The following is an 18,764-nucleotide window of genomic DNA, read 5'->3' as shown; positions in this document are numbered from 1 at the left end:
CTACTGGTAGCACAGGACTCACACTTGGATCAGGGAAAGTCACAAAGTTACAAAGACGCTAGTGATTGATTCTGTTTTTATTCAAATATGTCGTTACCATTATTTCAGTAATGAATGATGATTGATATTCTGAACCTAGTGGTTATATCAAATTGAGTCCGACTATGATGAGTTTGTTATGTGGTTCAGAGAACCAAGTTCGATGTAACATCTGACTTAAGTTAAAAGTGTAACATCCCGAATTTCCGAAGAATAATTTAAGGGTTTAAAGTGTAATTTCGAAAAAGGGACTCGACGAGTAGGTACGCTTACTCGCCGAGTCGGAGGGGGTTTGGGTCGCGAATTAAGTGACCAACTCGCCGAGTTGGAAGCTGGACTCGACGAGTTGGTGCCGGAATGAGAAAACCCTAATCTTAGTGTCACACCCCCGAACTAGGCGGTAGAAACGTTTGGGGGCTTGTGCGTGACTTCATCTTGAAATATCATTACAATGCATATAATTGAAACATAACATCATCATCATCACGCATGTAATATAACAACATTCATTGTTTACATAGAGTATTGTATTTGAATATTACATGCCAAAATAGTAAGAGTATGATGAAACAAAATATAACACAATATCCATTAGTTTGTTTCGTTCATCCTGCTTCAACGGTTTCTTGAGATTACAAGTTATTTTGAATACATCAACATATATAATGTTGGTGAGTTCATAAGCATGTTTGTGAAAATGATTTGTATATCTTTGAAACCACCAGAAAATCCGATAGTTTCTTCAAATTGTTTAGTATGTTTGTGTCAGATCTTGTATTAATGCATGTGTGTTTTTGTTTATTGGACTAAAAGGGTAAAGAGAATGTAGATAGAATGTAAATAGCATGTAAAGAGAATGTTCTCAGTCAACCCGATGTTGTCTGTAAAAGAGAAAGCTTCCATACCAACCCCCGAGGTTGAGTACCAGTACGAGAATGTTTCCGAGTAATCCAAAAGAAAGAGAAGGTTCTTCTGTAAACTTCTTAACGTTAATTCTTCTAAGTGAGCCGTCATAACCATACTAAATAATGACAATTTCGCCTATCTTGGCGTTGTTGGATGCCGGTTTTGATATTTGATTATAAGGTTTTCGTCACCCTAGACTGAGTTAGTCTAATTGTAGCGAACATCTCAGGTGTGGGGTGTCATCCCCGTATAGATGTATACACAAATCCCCGTTCTCCCTCCAAGAGACTCTGGTTATAACTACAGGCTACGATCGTATACTTAATAGGTTCCAACCGACAAAACTCACTAGATCCTTAATCGAATTTACGCGAAGAAAGGTATAATCTCATTCCAGGCCCAATGAACCATGTAAGTAAACCACTAAGGCATCGCTAAACATGTAAATCATTTAAAGTCCCAAATTGGGATGAAATTATATAATATGGACCCGAAATATATATGAAAGGACAACAAAGGCCCATTTCACATGTAAGATATTCACAGGCCCAAATAGCACACAAATAGTATCCAAGGTCTGTCGCACATGTTAATAGGTTAATGAGGCCCAAATAACATATAAATAGTATACAGGACCTATCGCACATAAAAATGGGTCACTAAGGCCCAAATAGCACACAAATAGTATTCAATGTTTGTCGCACATGTTAATGGGTCAGTGAGGCCCAATAAACATATAAATAGTATACAGGACCTATCACACATAAAAATGGGTCACTAAAGCCCAATAATCTAGAAAATGATCAAAATAATCCGTTTGTTAGTTATCGTTGGTTTTGGTTCAGGTACTCAATAAAATAGCAAAAGAAAGAAGAACACATATAAAACTCATTCCCAAGCCCAATAAACATGTAAGTGGATCACTAAGGTCCACTATACGTGTCTATTATTTTTAGGCTCAAAGGAATATGAATGTCTATCCTAAGCCCAATATACATATAAAATGACACTAAGGCCCACTAAAAATGTATATTATTTCCATACTCAATAAGGATATGAATATCGTTTTTAACTCGTTTGCTATTGTTTTGTTTATTTTAGCTTGATTATTTACAAAGTTGTTACAAAAAGCCCACTTTTGTAAAAATGACGTTCTTGGCCCAATAAGCCAAAAATTTACAATTAAGGCCCAGTTTTTGTAAGAATAACACTTTAGTCTCCATTTTGTGCAAACTTGTATTGATGACTAGTTTGTGGTAACAATAACATTTTAAACCCATTTTTGTCAAAATATCATATTTGGCTTGATTTTTGTGGAAATACACATTTTTCTGGTTTTGGGCTTTTCCGACCTAGTTTTTGGAAAATTTGTATGAAAATCATCATAAGTCAAAATTTTGATCCGTAAATTCTGGAATCTTGTAAATTTTGTCTACTTTGTTCACAATTTTTCTCATAATTTTTAATGGCTTTTAACAAGTGTGAAATTTCTCACCTTCACAGGCTGGTCCGAAATTATTTCAAATCGGATAGGGATTTTTGTTAAATTCGCCAAAAATTGTAGAAAAATCGTATGAAAACGTGAGAGTAGTCATTTTAAATGTATAAATTTGAATTTTATCCATGTAAAACAGTTTTGAAAATACTTCCATTAAGAGGTCAAAACAGTCCGAGATTGGACTAAAACTTTCTTGTCAAAAGCTGATTTTTGAGTATAAGTTATAAATCTTTGAGCACAATACTCATTTTTGCTATTTTAAGTGTATAATTCCCAGATCTACAAGTTTACATGTAATATATGTGATAAAACATACTTTTGTCAAGGGTTTTATGAAGATCCAAGAGACAAACTTCATGTTCTTAGCATATTTTTAGTTTTATGAAGTAAACAACACAAAATCACCAGATGGTTCAAGAAAACACACATAATCATGCATATACACATAGATGTACACATAAGACTTGTATTCTCCCCCAAAAACCAAGTAAAATCGAAAATAGGGGTATGAACTCACATTTGCTTGATGTTTCGGTTTTTGAAGAAGAAGTGGAAGAGATTTTTGGGTCTTAGCACACCTTTGTTGTGGATCTCGAGTTTATGCAGCTTCTAAAGTGTTATAAGAGTATTAGTCACGAAATCATGGGTGTAAGAGGATTAAATGTTTTTAAGGATGAAGTATAACACTTAGGTTTGCAAGATCTTACCACAATATGAAGTTTGAAGTAATTTCCCTTGGTGACGATCCTTATATTCACGGTTTTGCTTGAGAGATATGGGTGGAAAAGTGTTGAGAGAATATGTGTTAATCTTGAAGTGTGAGTGAGGTTAGAGAGTGAGAGAAGGTCGAGAGACAGAGTGAGAGATAAGAGAGCTATAGAATTTGAATTATAAAGGGATGGTGTGAAAGTTGCATGGATACATGCACTCTTGTATGGATATCCAACAAATAATTATGAGGTGTCACCCCATTTTCTCCCATTAGTTTTCTCTCTTTTTTTTTTGTTAATTGATGTTGGGCTGAGAATGGGATAAGAGAAATGAAAATGAAATGGTTTTGAGCCCATCCTTGGCCTTGCTCGATTTTTATGTAGTCTAATTATAAATTTTCGGCCCATTGGGCGCATTATGAGGGTCCACGACCCAATTGAAGTCTATTAGAATAAATGAAATCATTTGTGGCCCATTAGGGCTAATTAAATCAATTATGGCCCAATAAAACTAATTAGGTTAATTATAGCTCAACAAGACCCATTAGATAATTTTATTACATTTTAGGCCCTTATGGCTCAAAATGTTATAGATTTGTGAATTAGGTCCATTTAGAATCAAAATAGGGTTTCCAAACCCAAAATAGTCGAGTTGCATGCTTATTGGTCCGATAGGCCCAGTAATAAAATCCTAGTCCATAAAGAACTTGAACCGGAATTTCTAAGGTTTTCAGCCCTTAGTTGGCATATGAGATGTATTTCGATAAGCATAGAGTATGATATTCGCTTAGAGTACCAGTTATTATACTAGTTGAATTATTATATGAGAGTAGAATTTCCTAGCAAAATGCTAGTTGTGACACTTAGGGTTTGCACCATATTTAAAGGACTTTATGTCCTTCTCCCAGCCTCCTAACCCCCCTGAGAATTACAGAAACCCTAACCTTCGTGTGAGACTTCATTATTGAGGAGATTGGAGCTTGGAAGATGAAATTGGTGGGAAAAAGCTTGAGGAATTAACGGCTTGCTACAAAGGAGTGGTGTAGATCCGGGATCTACTTCAGTGGAGCATATATTATAGCTAATAATCTGTTGCTTGGGATCTTTGGTATCTAGATCTATTATCATTTGAAATTTGGGGCATTTTTGGTATGATTAAGAGCTATTTCAAGTTAGAGGCTTAGATCTGAGGTTGCTACTTCAGATCTAGGCTTGTGATGGTCCATAATGTCATAAAGTTTTAGTTATTAGGTTGTTGGTGAAGCCCCTTAGTCCTTAAACCTATCCATAGTGTGTTTTGAGCATATATCTCCTTGGTCTCACGTAAAGTTTTGCAACTTTATGTGAAGATTGGGTTGTAGAAGAGTGGATCTACGGTTTGGAGCTCCTGCATGGATCGAAAAGCCTCTGAATGGATTGAGAACTGGAGGGGCTCGACGAGTCACATGGGTGTACTCGACGAGTTGTATGAACATAAGCATGGACTCGACGAGTTGGAAGAACAACTCGGCGAGTCTGTTGAAGATTGCCTTGGACTCGACGAGTCTGTTCTTGGACTCGGCGAGTCTGGTCGCAGAACCCAACCTATTTTGGTTAAAGCCTTGGAATAAGTGAGTCGATTGGCAACTCAGTGAGTCGGACAGGATGGGACACAGAGATCGTTGGACTAGGCGACTCTTGGGGCGAATCGGCAAGTTAAGTTGTGTAATGAGAGTTTTCTGGGTATGGGAACTTGGCGAGTCAACGAGGTGACTCGGCGAGTAGAGTCAACCAAGAAGGTTAACTTTGACTAAGGACTTTGACTTTGACCAAGAGTTTACCAGTTTGGGGACGAGGGCAAAGTTAACCCCCGTTAAAATTTCGGGGATGGGGGCATTTGTTAAAAAGAATTGGGGACGGGGGCACGGGCGGGGGCAAAGTTAACCCCCATTAAAATTTCGGGGGTGGGGGCGGGGGTTGGTAGTCCCGTCCTGAAACCCCCGTGGGGACCCCGTTAATAAATTATATAAATTAACTTATATTAATTATATAAATATAATAAGCAATAAAATGATTTCTACGTACAAAAATTCAACAGAACACATGTTTTTAAGTTGTTTGTAATATGTAAAATTATGTTATAAATATCTATTTGTTACCCAAAAAATAGTTTCTTTTAGCCCAAACAAAAACTTATTTTAGCCCAAATAAGTTAGCCCAAAATCAATCGGGGCGGGGGCGGGGGTCAGAAAGGGAATTCGGGGGCTGGGGCGGGGGTGGAAAGGATGGAGATTTCGGGGGCGGGGGCGGGGGCGGGGGAACGGGAAAATTTTGGGGGTGGGGGCGGGGGATGCAATCTCCGTCCTGTTTGCCCCCGTTGACATCCCTAGGAGCAGCTTGGCCTTATCTCTTCAGCCGGCAATTGCAGGTGAGTTATCCTCACTATATCGACAGGGTCTACGGCACCAAGGCCGACCCTTTATCGGATGGAAATCCGGGTATAGTTTGTTATGTTAATGCTTTGCTAGACCTGCATCCTGGTATTTAGGATGGTGTTATGTTAGTGACTTCGTTAAGGTCGGTACCCGGTATATAGGGTAATGATATGCTAGTGACCGGTTAGGTCGGAATCCTGGTTAGGATGTTGATATGCTTTGTGATCTGATAGACTGTTGTCTGGTTAAGGATTTGTTATGTGATTAATTGTTTTATGTGCACATGGTTGTTTTATGGGGGTTTGGGTTGAGGCGGGTCCTGCTTTGTGTTGTAGGCCAACATACCCAGGGCATACCGGATATTCCGAAGGCCCAACGAGCGGTCCGGATAGGCTGAAGGCCCCAAGAGGGCGGACTAGACGTGTCGAGGCTTGGAGAGTGGACCAGGCCGACTAAAGGCTCGGTGCGGGCAGACCAGTCATACTGTAGACTCAGAGAGTGGACCAGGTGGATTGAAGGCTCGGTGCGGGCGGACCAATCACACTATAGACTCGATATATATGGCTAGACTCGGAGGGTGGACCAGGTAGACTGAAGGCCCGGTGCGGCGGACCAATCCCACAGTAGACCCGATGTGCATGGTCGTTCTGTTTGTGCTATGTTATAAGTATGTTTATGTATGGTTGGTATTTTAGGGGTAACTCACTAAGCTTTTGGGTTTACAGTTTAGTGTTGTGTTTCACGTACTTCAGGAGATCGTGGCAAGGCAAAGGCATGATCGTAACGCTCCTCATGTTTTATGATTTATGTGATATGGTTTCGGGGAATACTCTGATGTTTAAACTATTTTTAAAATGAATGTATGAACTTAATGTTTTTTGAACGAATTAAAATGTTTTAATTTGGCTCGAATTCTATGGTCGTTACAACAAGATTGAAATCAATGCGATCAATAACATTGCGCTCGTTGTTAAGGAAGCTTGAAGCTAGAAATGCTACATGCAAAAATGTAATTATATCACATTATAATATGAAGGAAGGTATATTGCATTCTGGAATGTGATACTAAGAGACTTGAGTCTAAGTGTTGCACCATACGATGAGGGTTCATTAGAACACGACCCATCGGTCTGTTACAATAGATAAAGGAAAGTACTTATCCTAAGAAGAAGAAGGAGTCCTCAATAAGGATTTATTTTGTAACTCTTAGGTTACGATTGAAAGTACAACATAGTACAAAGAGCAGGTGCATGATTGAGCATCGCCTGCGGTCAAGAAGTCCAAGAGTTAGATACTCATTCTAAGAAACATAGAAGTTACGACTATTACATATGGAATCATTATACAAGTCCTATTTTCGTTGATGATTTCGGGACATAATCATCCTAAGGAGGAGATAATTGTAACGCCCGTAGATCCGGGCTAGTCAATTTAGAGACGATAAGCATCAAAAATGACTTTTTGATAGAAGAGTGTTTAGAATAAATAATATTAACCAAGTTGTAGTATATGTCACAAGGTTACCGTTCATATAAAGAACACTGAAATCCTAGTTATAACGAAGAAGTTATGACCTATCGAAGTTTCGTGACAAAACCGGTACAAAACTACATGACGTAAATAGTGAATTTACGATAGAGCGATATTTACCCTTAGTGATATAAACAAAATTCGTAGAATACATTAAACCGAGAGCTTGCATAAAAAGAACGTCTAAATCTGATTTCGTATGAGGAAGTTATCGTTTTTCGAAGTTTCGACTTATCGGTATGCAACCCAAAGTTCGAATATGAGATTGAGTGGTTTCTAGCCAAAACAATCTAAACAAGAATCGAAGATCTCGTCGATAGTAGTCTAACGGTAAAAAGACAGACAAAAACGGACGTCAGATGAAGAAGTTATGGATTTCTAACGGAGTTTTCCTGTCCCGCCCTACTAAAAATAATATAATAAAAATAAAGTAAATTTGTTTCCGACGGAGTCTAAACAAGAGTTGTATAGCATAATCTCACCTATGCGTGGATATAAAGAACACTGAAAACGGAGATCGTATGTGAGAGTTATGATTTTTTGAAGTTCGAGGCACACATCCCAAAGGAGGAACGCTCTGTGTTCATTATTAGGCCTCGAATTGGCCACATCGCCCTCTAGTCACATAGCCGTCACTTCCAAAGCTCGGTAAGCAATGATGCACCAGAATGCGCTGCGTTCGTCCAAGGAACGCGTTGCGTTCGGAGGTCAGCCTCACCCTATAAATAGAATGCGAGGCCAACCAAAGTTGTTTGCTAATTTTTTTTCCTTTCACCCCCTTAAACTTTCTTTTACTTGGCAAGTTATACCCCCGAAGCCCCAGTATCATCCCGAGACTCGAAGCAAGTCCTGAATCCCCGAAGATCCTGAGAAATAGAGTTGTCGAGCCGAAACTCTGCCCATCGAGAAGCCTGGTTTTTGTGAAGATCTCCCGGTTTCATCGAAGAATATTATTTTAAGAGTCGCAGAGCTGTCTGAGCATCATCTAATCAAATGAGCGTGTAGTTACTTTCTTCTACCGCATAGATATGAAGTATTTGCTATGAAATGCGTGCTATGTGTTTATACGTTGTTTGTTTACTTGAGATGGATGTTGAATGAATGTTTTATACAGGTTTTTAAATGATTTACACTATATATGTATTTTATATATACAAATATGTTGGGTAGAACATGGGTAGATGATATAGTTGGTGTGTGATGAAAGATGAGTTTGAGGATGAGTTGAAAGATGATATAGATCATGAGATGAGGGTGACAGGTGAAAAATGAGTGAAACCTTTACCCAAACGATGGGCCCCGTCATTCATCGGAGTAGAGATGACAACCACGGACTATGCTAGACAGTCCTGTGGAACACTAGCAAGCTCACAAGTTGTAGGTGTCGTGGACTTGATGTTCACCGGTGTATTCTAAAAACCATGGTGGCTATATATTTAGTGCCTCATAATAAAACGATGGTAGCTATGGATTTAGTACAATGTAGATGAACCTTGGTAACTATGGATTTAGCACTGTATAGATGAACCTTGGTAGTTATGGATTTAGTACTGTATAGATGAACCTTGGCAGCTATGGATTTAGTGTTTGTTATAGGAACCTCGGGTAGAAATGGACTTTGTGTCAATTGCTTAGAACAATGCTTAGGAACGAATGAAAGAAGGATAGTCGATTCTTAGGATAAAACCTTAAGAAATAAAGAAGATAATGGGGATGGGTAATTGGGTTGACTGTTTGATGATTGAATATAATAATTATTTTATTGTGGGTTGAAAACCCTATATGCTCACCAGGCTCCCAAGCCTGATCCACTCAGTTTTCTTTGCATTACAGGTAATGGCACAAGAGTATAAGTTGGTGGACTTGACAAGAGATTTTGGATATAGATCAGTAGTTATAAACAACTGTTGTCATGTCTATTTTATATTGTTTATGTTTTTGGTCTGTAACGGAACATGACATCCCGAGATTTTGTTGTTTAATGAAAATACATTTATTTAAAGAAATGCTTTGATAAATTCTTATCATATTTTGTTTTGGGAACAAATTCCACAACACTTTTATGTATAAATATTACTCTGATTTTCAAACAAAGCATAAACAAAACCGGTCTTTTCTGGCCGTGAAATTGGGGATGTCACAAAGTCCATAGGAGGAGCCCGTGGCACATAGGTGTAAGACCATGTGGGGGAGTCCATGACATCCTGGAGTAAGACCCTGGGAGGAGCCCACGACATCCATATATGTTTATATGCATTGTTTATGTGATATGTGGTATATTAGTTGTTTATGTGATGTGTTATATTCTAGTTGTGTTTGTCATGCTTGCATGAAAGACCATGGGGGAGCCCTTGGCACTTGGATGTCAGACCATGTGGTGGAGCCCATGGCTTTCCAAGTAAAGACCATGGGGGAGCCCATGGCACTTAGGTGTAAGACCATGTGCAGGAGCTCATGGCATCCTAGAGTAAGACCCTGGGAGGAGCCCACGACATCCTTATATGCTTATGTGATTGATATCCCTTATAAGACTGATGTGGCCAACGTGATTGAAATGATTTATGTGGTTATGTGGATTATGTGGATTATGTGGGGTATGTTATGGGGAACTCACTAAGCTTTGTGCTTAAGGTTTAAAGTTTTGGTTTCAAGTATCATCGATTTGGAAAAGAAGGGCTCGGATTGATCGTAGTGCACACACCTTTGATTTCCGCAATGAATGATTTTGGGATGAACTATGATAAATGTTTTACTTAATGATGATCTAAAATGTTTGAAATAAATGGGACCAATCTTTAATTATATTAAAAATGAAATTTTTACCCTTGATTTTTGGGCCGTTACAATAGGACTCATTTATTAAATGGGCTTGAGCCCGAGCTTCTGTTACTGAGTTTGATTAGGCTCGCGATCCTAAATGAGCCTATATACATTATAATATAAATTATTTTTTACTTTATATATTACATTTTACTAATAAAGTAATAAGCTTTCTAAATATCTTTTAATCGGCCCATTTACTTTTTTTTTCTAATTTCGTTTTCAGAGCATACATTCACATGCATACCATCTATCCATCTAGGATTTTATATCGAGTAGTGATGTTGCATACCTTCACATGCATACCATCTATCCATCTAGGATTTTATATCGAGTAGTGATGTTGCATCGATGATTAATCGTTTGGCGGCGTCGAACCAATTACAGTTAGGGTGCTTGGCAAAAATTAGTCAAAATCGGTCAAACTCGGACTTGGTGGTCCTTGGTGGTGATAGACGAGAAATATTCAAAAAATTAAAAAAATAAAATAATAATTGTCATATATTACACAAAAATTTTAAAATTTTAAGCTTTCAAATTTTAAAATATTATACTAAAATTTTTAAAATTTCAAAAATTTAAATTTTCGAATTTCCAAATGCTAAATTTTTTAGGAAATATTAAATTTTAAATAATTTTATTAATAATTTATGATCTCCGATTAATCGTCGATTAATCTCCGTCGAGTCTGATTAATCGCTTATCGCCAATAGACCGCTGAGCTAACGCCGAGCGAATTTTTACAACCTTGGTTTATTTATATTTTATAGACATACTAGTGGAAATATGGAATGGATGAATGTAAGTTCTGATGTTGGACATTCACTTGAATGTATAATAAACAATTAAATGAGCTCAAAAACCATAAATGAGCTAGAGTCGAGCCTAGGCTCATTTAGGATCGTATAACAAACAAAACGAGCTCAAATTGATGTAAAATCTCAAAAATCACAACAAATTTAAACTTTTCAAAACAACCCTTACTAAAAAGAAGTGTTTACATAACAATTGTTTCCAAACCATTATTCAAAATCAGACTCTCCTAAGATCAACAACATAAAACCAAGAATGTGTACGGTTACGCTTTCGCCTTGCCAGGTGTAACGCCTGCAGATCCGGGCTAGTCAATTTAAAGGCAATAGGGGTCAAAAACGGCTTTTCGACAAAAAGATTATTTAGAATAAATAATCTTAACCAAGTTTTAGAATATGTCACAAGGTTTCCGTACATATAAAGAACACCGAAATCCGAGTTATAACGAAGAAGTTATGACCCGTCGAAGTTTCGTGTCGGAACCGGCACGGCGCCGGGAAGCGTAAATAGTAAATTTATGATAGAGAGATATTTAACCTTATCGCTCTAAATGAAAGTCGTAGAATATGTTAAACTAAGAACATCGATAAAAAGAACGCCCAAATCTGACTTCGTATGCAGAAGTTATGATTTTTCGAAGTTTCGGATTAACGGTGTACAGCCCGAAATTCGAATTTTAGATCGATTGATTTTTAGCCGACACAACCTAAACAAGAATCGAAGATCTCATTATTAGTAGCGTAACGATAAAAAGACAGGCGAAAATGGACATCGGATAAAGAAGTTATGAGATTTTAACGGACCAATCCTGTCCCGGCCTGTTAAAAATATAACTTTAAAAATAAAGTCAAAATTAGCTGACGGAGTCTAAACGAAAGTTGTAGAGTACGTCTCCACCTACGCGTGGATATAAAGAACGTCAAAAACGGAGTTCGTATGAACGAGTTACAAATTATAATAGCATATTTACGTATTAAAATAAAGTATAAATCATGTATACGTACACATATATATATACATATGTATATATCATTAGAAAGGTATCGACGATGCGGTCATTATAAGACTAATGTTGAGTTCTTTCGACATTAGTTTAGTACAAATATCATTAAATCCATTTAAAATAGTATTATAGAGGGGTGTTTAGTTGTTTATATAACTAAAAGGTCATTAAGTAATTATGGAGGGTAGTTTTTGAAAATTCAATTAGTATAAATAAGAGCCTTGGGCTCTCATATTTCTTGCACCATTCTCTTGATTCAAGAGTTTTTCTCTCCTTATCCCCCGAGCATTTCGGTCCCTCGTGATTCGACTTCTCTTTCTGTAGTTTTAGTATAGTAAGGTGAGCGCTGAAGCGCTGCACGAATCTTTCTTAGAAAGATTCAGCGACGAAGTTCTGCCCTTGCAGAGCCCGACTCCTAGCTAAAATCCCCTTGAAAGTAAGTTATGCTTACCCTATTTTAAATATAGTTTATATTTAAAATTAGTATTGTTATTATAAATTTATAATAAATATTTGAGCTATTATTATGACTTATATAAGTGTCGTTATAATATCTTTTAACTACTCGCGGTACGGGGAATCTGGTTTAAAGGGCCGCATAGGGTTGTTGGATTTCAGAAGTGCTATACGCCAAATGGTCCTGCCCTCCGGTGTTTTATATCTGGCTCCTGTCTGTACATAGTAGTTGGAAAGTATTGTTTAAACGCTTATATAATAATAATAATAAGACTAATAATTAGTGACGGTAATATTAGACTAAAATCTAGTAGTGATAATATTAGGTTTTGTCAAAGGAAATTATTTTAAAGTAAACGAAGCGCTGTCCGAGTACCGAGTCACCACCTTCTCAGGTGAGTGCATAGTCCCTTTCATCTTACACATAGATATGAAGTATTTTATATAAACTACGTGCTATGTGTGCATATTATCTGAATACTTGCTGTCTATGCTGGATGAACGTTTTATACATGTTTTAAAGAATTTAAGTTGTATACGTATTTTATATATACGAATATGTTGGGTATGAGATGGGTAGATGAATGATGAGAGATAGAAGATGATACATTGGCAGCTATAGACTTAGTGCCTATGGGACAAACACCGGTAGCTATGGACTTAGTACCTGTTAAACGTTGGTAGCTATGGATTTAGTACCTGTTGGGAATTGGTAGCTATGGACTTAGTACCTGTTGAACATTGGTAGCTATGGACTTAGTACCTATTAGATAAAGACTGGTAGCTATGGATTTAGTACCTGATGAATAGACCATAGCAGCTATGGAATTAGTGCTTTATGAACGAACATTGGCAACTATGGATTTAGTGTCAGTCCTATAACCCTGGAGGTAAGGGACTTCGGAATAAACGAATGCAGGATATATGACTCTTAGGTTAAATCCTTAAAGAGTAAAGAAGATAATGGGGATGGGTAATTGGGTTGATTGTTTGATTGAACATAGTAATTATATTATTGTGGGTTGAAAACCCTATGTACTCACCAGGTTTCCCAACCTGACCCACTCAGTTTATGTATATCACAAGTGACGAAGTGAAGTGACATTACACTGAGAGATTTAAAAGAGATGTAGATCACTAGTGTAAATCATTGTAAGTTCTGTTTATGCTTATGTTTCGGTATTAATGATGACATCCCAAACATTGTAAAATGAAATAAATACGTTTCTTCGAAAATGTTTTAATAACGTATTTACCATGTTTTTCTGGGAACAAATTCCGCAACCTTTTTATAAAATGAAGTACTCTGATTTTTATAAAGCATAAACAAACTCGGTCTTTTCTGGCCGTGATTTTGGGGATGTCACACCAGGGTCCTCAAAAGTACCTGAAACAAAACTAAAACTATAAGCCAACACTTAGTGCGTTCTCTCAAAGTACCACCACATAAACATAACAAACAACAACATGCATATAGAGCCTTCGGCATGACTGGACCGCCTCACTTAGCCTATAATCTATATGGACCGCTCTCTGGCCCTTCGGCCTAACTTATCTGCCTTGCGGGCCTTTAGTATATCTGTACCGCCTTGGGTATCTTGGCCTTTAGTTTATCTAATGGTCCGCCTCAACCCATCAAACCATAACATATTAATGCATAACATTATCAATCAATAACAAATAACACAGGTGGTCCTACATATCTACCAGTCTAATCACATAACAGTACCACATAACTTCGCATAACAACATACAACAAATCAGAATATCTAATCCAATGGGCCGATATTGGTGCCTTCAACCCATAAGTATAATAGTGAAAACTCACCTCACAGTCTGACGAATAGCCGAATAAAACACTGCTGTAAATACCGGATCTACAGATCACCTATTCAACGGATAGAGACCAAGGCTCAACTATAGCTCAAAATACCTAAAATACTCTTAAGTCAAACTTGGTCAACCCTTGTGAAAGTCAAAGTCAAAGTTAACAGGCCAAGGAGTCAACTTTGTCCACTCAGTCGAGTATGTTGCGGGGGGGGGGGGGGGGGGGGGGGGGTTACTCAGCTCCTACGTTGGGCGTACTCGAGCCTTGACCCGAGTCGGGGAATTGACCGCATATGCGCATCGTATGTTGAGGTACGCACGACGTACCCCTAGAACTCCATTTCCTCAATAAGTGCTTAATGCATTAAACTCTCACGTCCAAGTTTCAGATCCTAGGCCAAAATACCATTAAGAGATTTTATTGAATAGAAAAAAAAAATTGATTATCTAATTTTATAGGATAATCTATCATTTTCTATTGAAAAAAAAAACTATTTCGTTAATTTGAACAAAACATAAAATATTTGAAAATTTTCATTCAAAAAAATAAAAATTAGATTTCAACCGTAAACTATCTAAAAATATTAAGATTTTATGTGAAATTTGCTATTATTTTATGGGAAAATGACATAAAAGCCCTTAAGTTTTCACAAAAATGTTGGTTTTACCCGTGGATGTGTTTTAGGTCCAGTAAAACTCGAAATTTTGTTTAATTTGTTCATTTTTACCCTTGTAGCCGGTTGATAGGTTACCTAATGCATGTAAAGCCCTTGACTTTTAAAAAATATTTAGATTTACCCTTAAGTTTTTCAAAAATGTTCGGATTTACCCTTACCTTGATTTTTATTTTCGTTATTATTATTATTATTATTATTATTATTATTATTATTATTATTATTATTACGTATTTTTAATACATTTTAATGTATAAAAATATTTTATACATACATTTTTAAATGTATACAAATATTTTATTAATATAAATATATTTTTAAAAATATATATACTTGTATTTAGTATTTATATACATTTGAATTACCATGTATTCCATTAAAAACATATTTATATATTAAAAAAGTATTTATTTGTATATAGTAGGTATAAATATATATTTATTTCATATAAAAATATATTTATATTAGTAAAAATATTTACATACATTTAAAAATGTATGTATAAAATATTTTTATAATAATAATAATAATAATAATCAAAATAATCAAAATAAAAATCAATGTAAGGGTAAATTCGAACATTTTTGAAAAAATAAGGGTAAATCCGAACATTTTTGAAAATTTAAGGGCTTTACTGGCATTAGGTAACAGGTAGGTTTCTGAAAACCGGCTATAAGGGTAAAAATGAACAAATTAAACAAACCCTAGGGTTTTACTAGATCTAAAACAGGTAAAACCGATATTTTTGTTAAAACTTAAGGATTTTTATGTCATTTTCCTTTATTTTATTTCATTTTAAAGATTTAAAAAAAAAATAAGATTAATGTTATAAAACGAAAATTAAAATGCGAGGACCAAAAATTGAATCCAACTTATTAATTTGATTCGATTCGATTAGATTAGATTCGATTCAATTCAATTCAGTTCGGATTAACACCTGCCAAACACAATGATATAGCGTTGGAAAGTTAATCATCATTTATCAGCAGTAGCCATGTGCAATGTCCGATGAACAACGAATAACACCACGAATCAGGCTGTCACTCTACTTTATCTTCCCAAATCACCCTTATAAATCGATCACCTCATCTCTCAGCTTTCCACACTCTATCTTCACAGTAATCAGCCAATCGCAAAAATCAATTCTAGTGAAGGAGAGATGGCACAAGTTAACATCGTGAAGAAGCTTTCCATGCTCGCAGTCGTCGCCGTCGTACTCTCGGCCGCATCATCCGTGTCGGCTCAGGCTCCTGCACCTTCTCCCGACGCCGGAGCGGCCTTCTCTCTCCCTGCTTCCGGCGTAATGATTGGAACTTCTCTGCTTCTCTCCTTTGTCGCTCTCTTTAGAAATTGATTTCGTTCTTCTATTTTCAATGATTTGATTATTCATTTTCGTTTTCATTTGTTGTATATTTGTATGTTTGAATTCATTTGATTCCTTTCTGTATGGAAACCCAATAAATTAATTACTGTCAACACGATGGTTTTATAATTTCAACAAATTTTTATTCGCCGTTGCATATCTTTTTGGTTCAACGAGTGTTCTAGTCCTTCCATCGAATTGAAATGATTGAATTACATTTTGAATGCAAATATAAGATCAAAACATATAACCAATGCCTTCAAGTTTAATGAGGGAGTTTGTGATTTTTTTTTTTGGTATGAAAATGATTATTAGCTAGGAAAACAAAGTTAAAAAAAAAAACTGCAAATTTGATTGATCTTGTGGCTTGCAAAAAACCATAGAAAAAGTCTAAAAAGTTTTCAACTGTCCAAAATCAAAAGTTTTTGATGAATTTGGTCCTCAAAACAGAAATTTCCTCTGAATTTGGTCTATGGACTTGAAATGACGGTTTTTCCATCTTAATTTCCTTTTTTTTTTTTTAATATTTTTTCACATTTATTTTAATACTTGGTTGAATAAAAAAAATGGTAAAAGTGCATGATTCGTTTTTTGTGAGTGGGTCGATTTTTGGTTTTATCCACGGGTCATTTCTATCGGGTTCGGTTTGGATTATAAACTGCAAGATATGGTGTGGTTTTTATATTGGGTTAGTATTAAAACCGCAAAACGGATACCCATGATATTGTTTCATCTCTGTAGGTTGTTGATTATTGTAATGTCATTGGACCATAAATTTGTTAAACTAATAATAGGTAGCTTTTATTATAAATATCTATGATATCCCAAGTTTGTGAAACTAATTAATGAAGTATTAATGAGAAGTCACATGGTTAATATATGGTTTGTACATTTAAACAATAAGAGCCAGATAATTTCTTTCAAACATAAATATGTAATATTATTATGTATTATATGAATTTGAAAGGATACATATAAGTGTCCAACTATGAATAAAAACTTGATAAATCATGAAAATGTATATAACATGATATCTGGAACCTACAAGACTACAAGTTATAGGAAGTGTTTGGAAATGATTTGAGACATTATTAATTAGAAATATAATATATTTTATAAAGAAGTAATATCTATGATTTAAATATTAGAAATCATACGTTACGGTTTTTACTTTTTTTTATTAATCTCTAAATTACAAGGTGTCCAACCTCAATTTGCTTTGAATAACAGCAAAGCAAAATGTTGTAACTTGCAAGTCAATGATTAAAGGGAGATGGATGTGCCAACACAACAATAAATGTGAAAGCTTTGAAGGTTCTTTCTTGATCAATACGTGCTCGGCTGTCACTCTAAGTTTCCCTTAAAAATTCATACCTTCCATCGTAATTTCTTCACCCACCATAACACACACTACGTACCCTATCTTCACATTCACAACTTCATATGAACATACTTTTATTCAAATTCTATTTTCATTATGAAGATATTAACGGGTTAACATTCTTCTGTATATTCACTTACACTTACACTATGAATATAATCAGTTTAATTCAATTTTGATTATGAATATAAGCTAATAACATTCATTTGAATAATCACTACCACTTTCAATATGAATATTACCGGCCTACATATGCAATTTATATGAACATACTATTATCATTATGAATATAACATATTTATTCAATTCAAATATAATGATTTCACATTCATTTACTCATACCGATAACAAACTGAAATCTCACATAGTATTACTATTTAAAAAATTACATATTGCATTAGTATATGAGATGTAATAAATGTACTATTACCCCTCGTGGATTTACACAATCATCATCAGAATCATCAAAGTTAATATATATTGTTTAAATATTAAAAATCATATGGTAGGGTTTTAACTTTTTATATTTATCTCTAAATTACAAGGTGTCCAACAGCAATATGTTGCAAGTCCATGATTAAAGATGTGCCAGCACAACATTGAACATGTAATGTGAAAGAAAAGCTTGAAGCCTCTTTCTTTCTTGAATATCAAATACGTGCTCGGCTGTCATGCACTCTAACTTTCCCCTTTAAAACGCATACCTTTCATCATAATTTCTTCACCCACTAAACAAACACATTACACACTACAATCAATCTACTTACATACTCCGTCTTCGGTCTTCAGATTCACAAATGGCGCAAGTTAGCAACATCATGAAGAAGGCTTCTGTTGTCGCCCTCGTGGCAATCTCGGCGGCAGCCACCGTGTCTGCTCAAGCGACGGCTCCTGCCCCTTCTCCTGACGCCGGAGCTGCCTTTTCCGTCCAGGTTTCGGGAGTAGTGATCGGAACGTCTTTGCTTCTTTCTTTAGTTGCTTTCTTCCGGAATTGATTTCGAATTTTGAACATCTGATCACCGGAGATTTCTGGAAGATTGGTTTTTTCGCATGTTATAATTTTGTTTTCTGTGGTATTGTATCATTCTATGATTCTGTTTTGATGTATGATTTATTAAACATTTAATTGTTGTAAATCTACTGTTTATTTGTAATTTCAATTAAATCTTTCTTGTTGAAATTTATATTCTTTTTCGTATTTGTCTTTAACTTTATAAGAGGATTTATAAATGGGATTTGCTACCAAAAAAAAAGGGAAGTTTGATATCATAAATGATCACATATTTTACAAAAGTGTGTGACATAATTTGAACTTTGTAAAATTAATTTT

The sequence above is a fragment of the Lactuca saligna genome, chromosome 5 (assembly GCF_052625555.1).
Source record: "Lactuca saligna cultivar CGN05327 chromosome 5, ASM5262555v1, whole genome shotgun sequence".
NCBI lineage: Eukaryota > Viridiplantae > Streptophyta > Magnoliopsida > Asterales > Asteraceae > Lactuca > Lactuca saligna.
The sequence above is the reverse complement of the archived record's forward strand: the minus strand, read 5'-3'. Positions refer to the sequence as shown.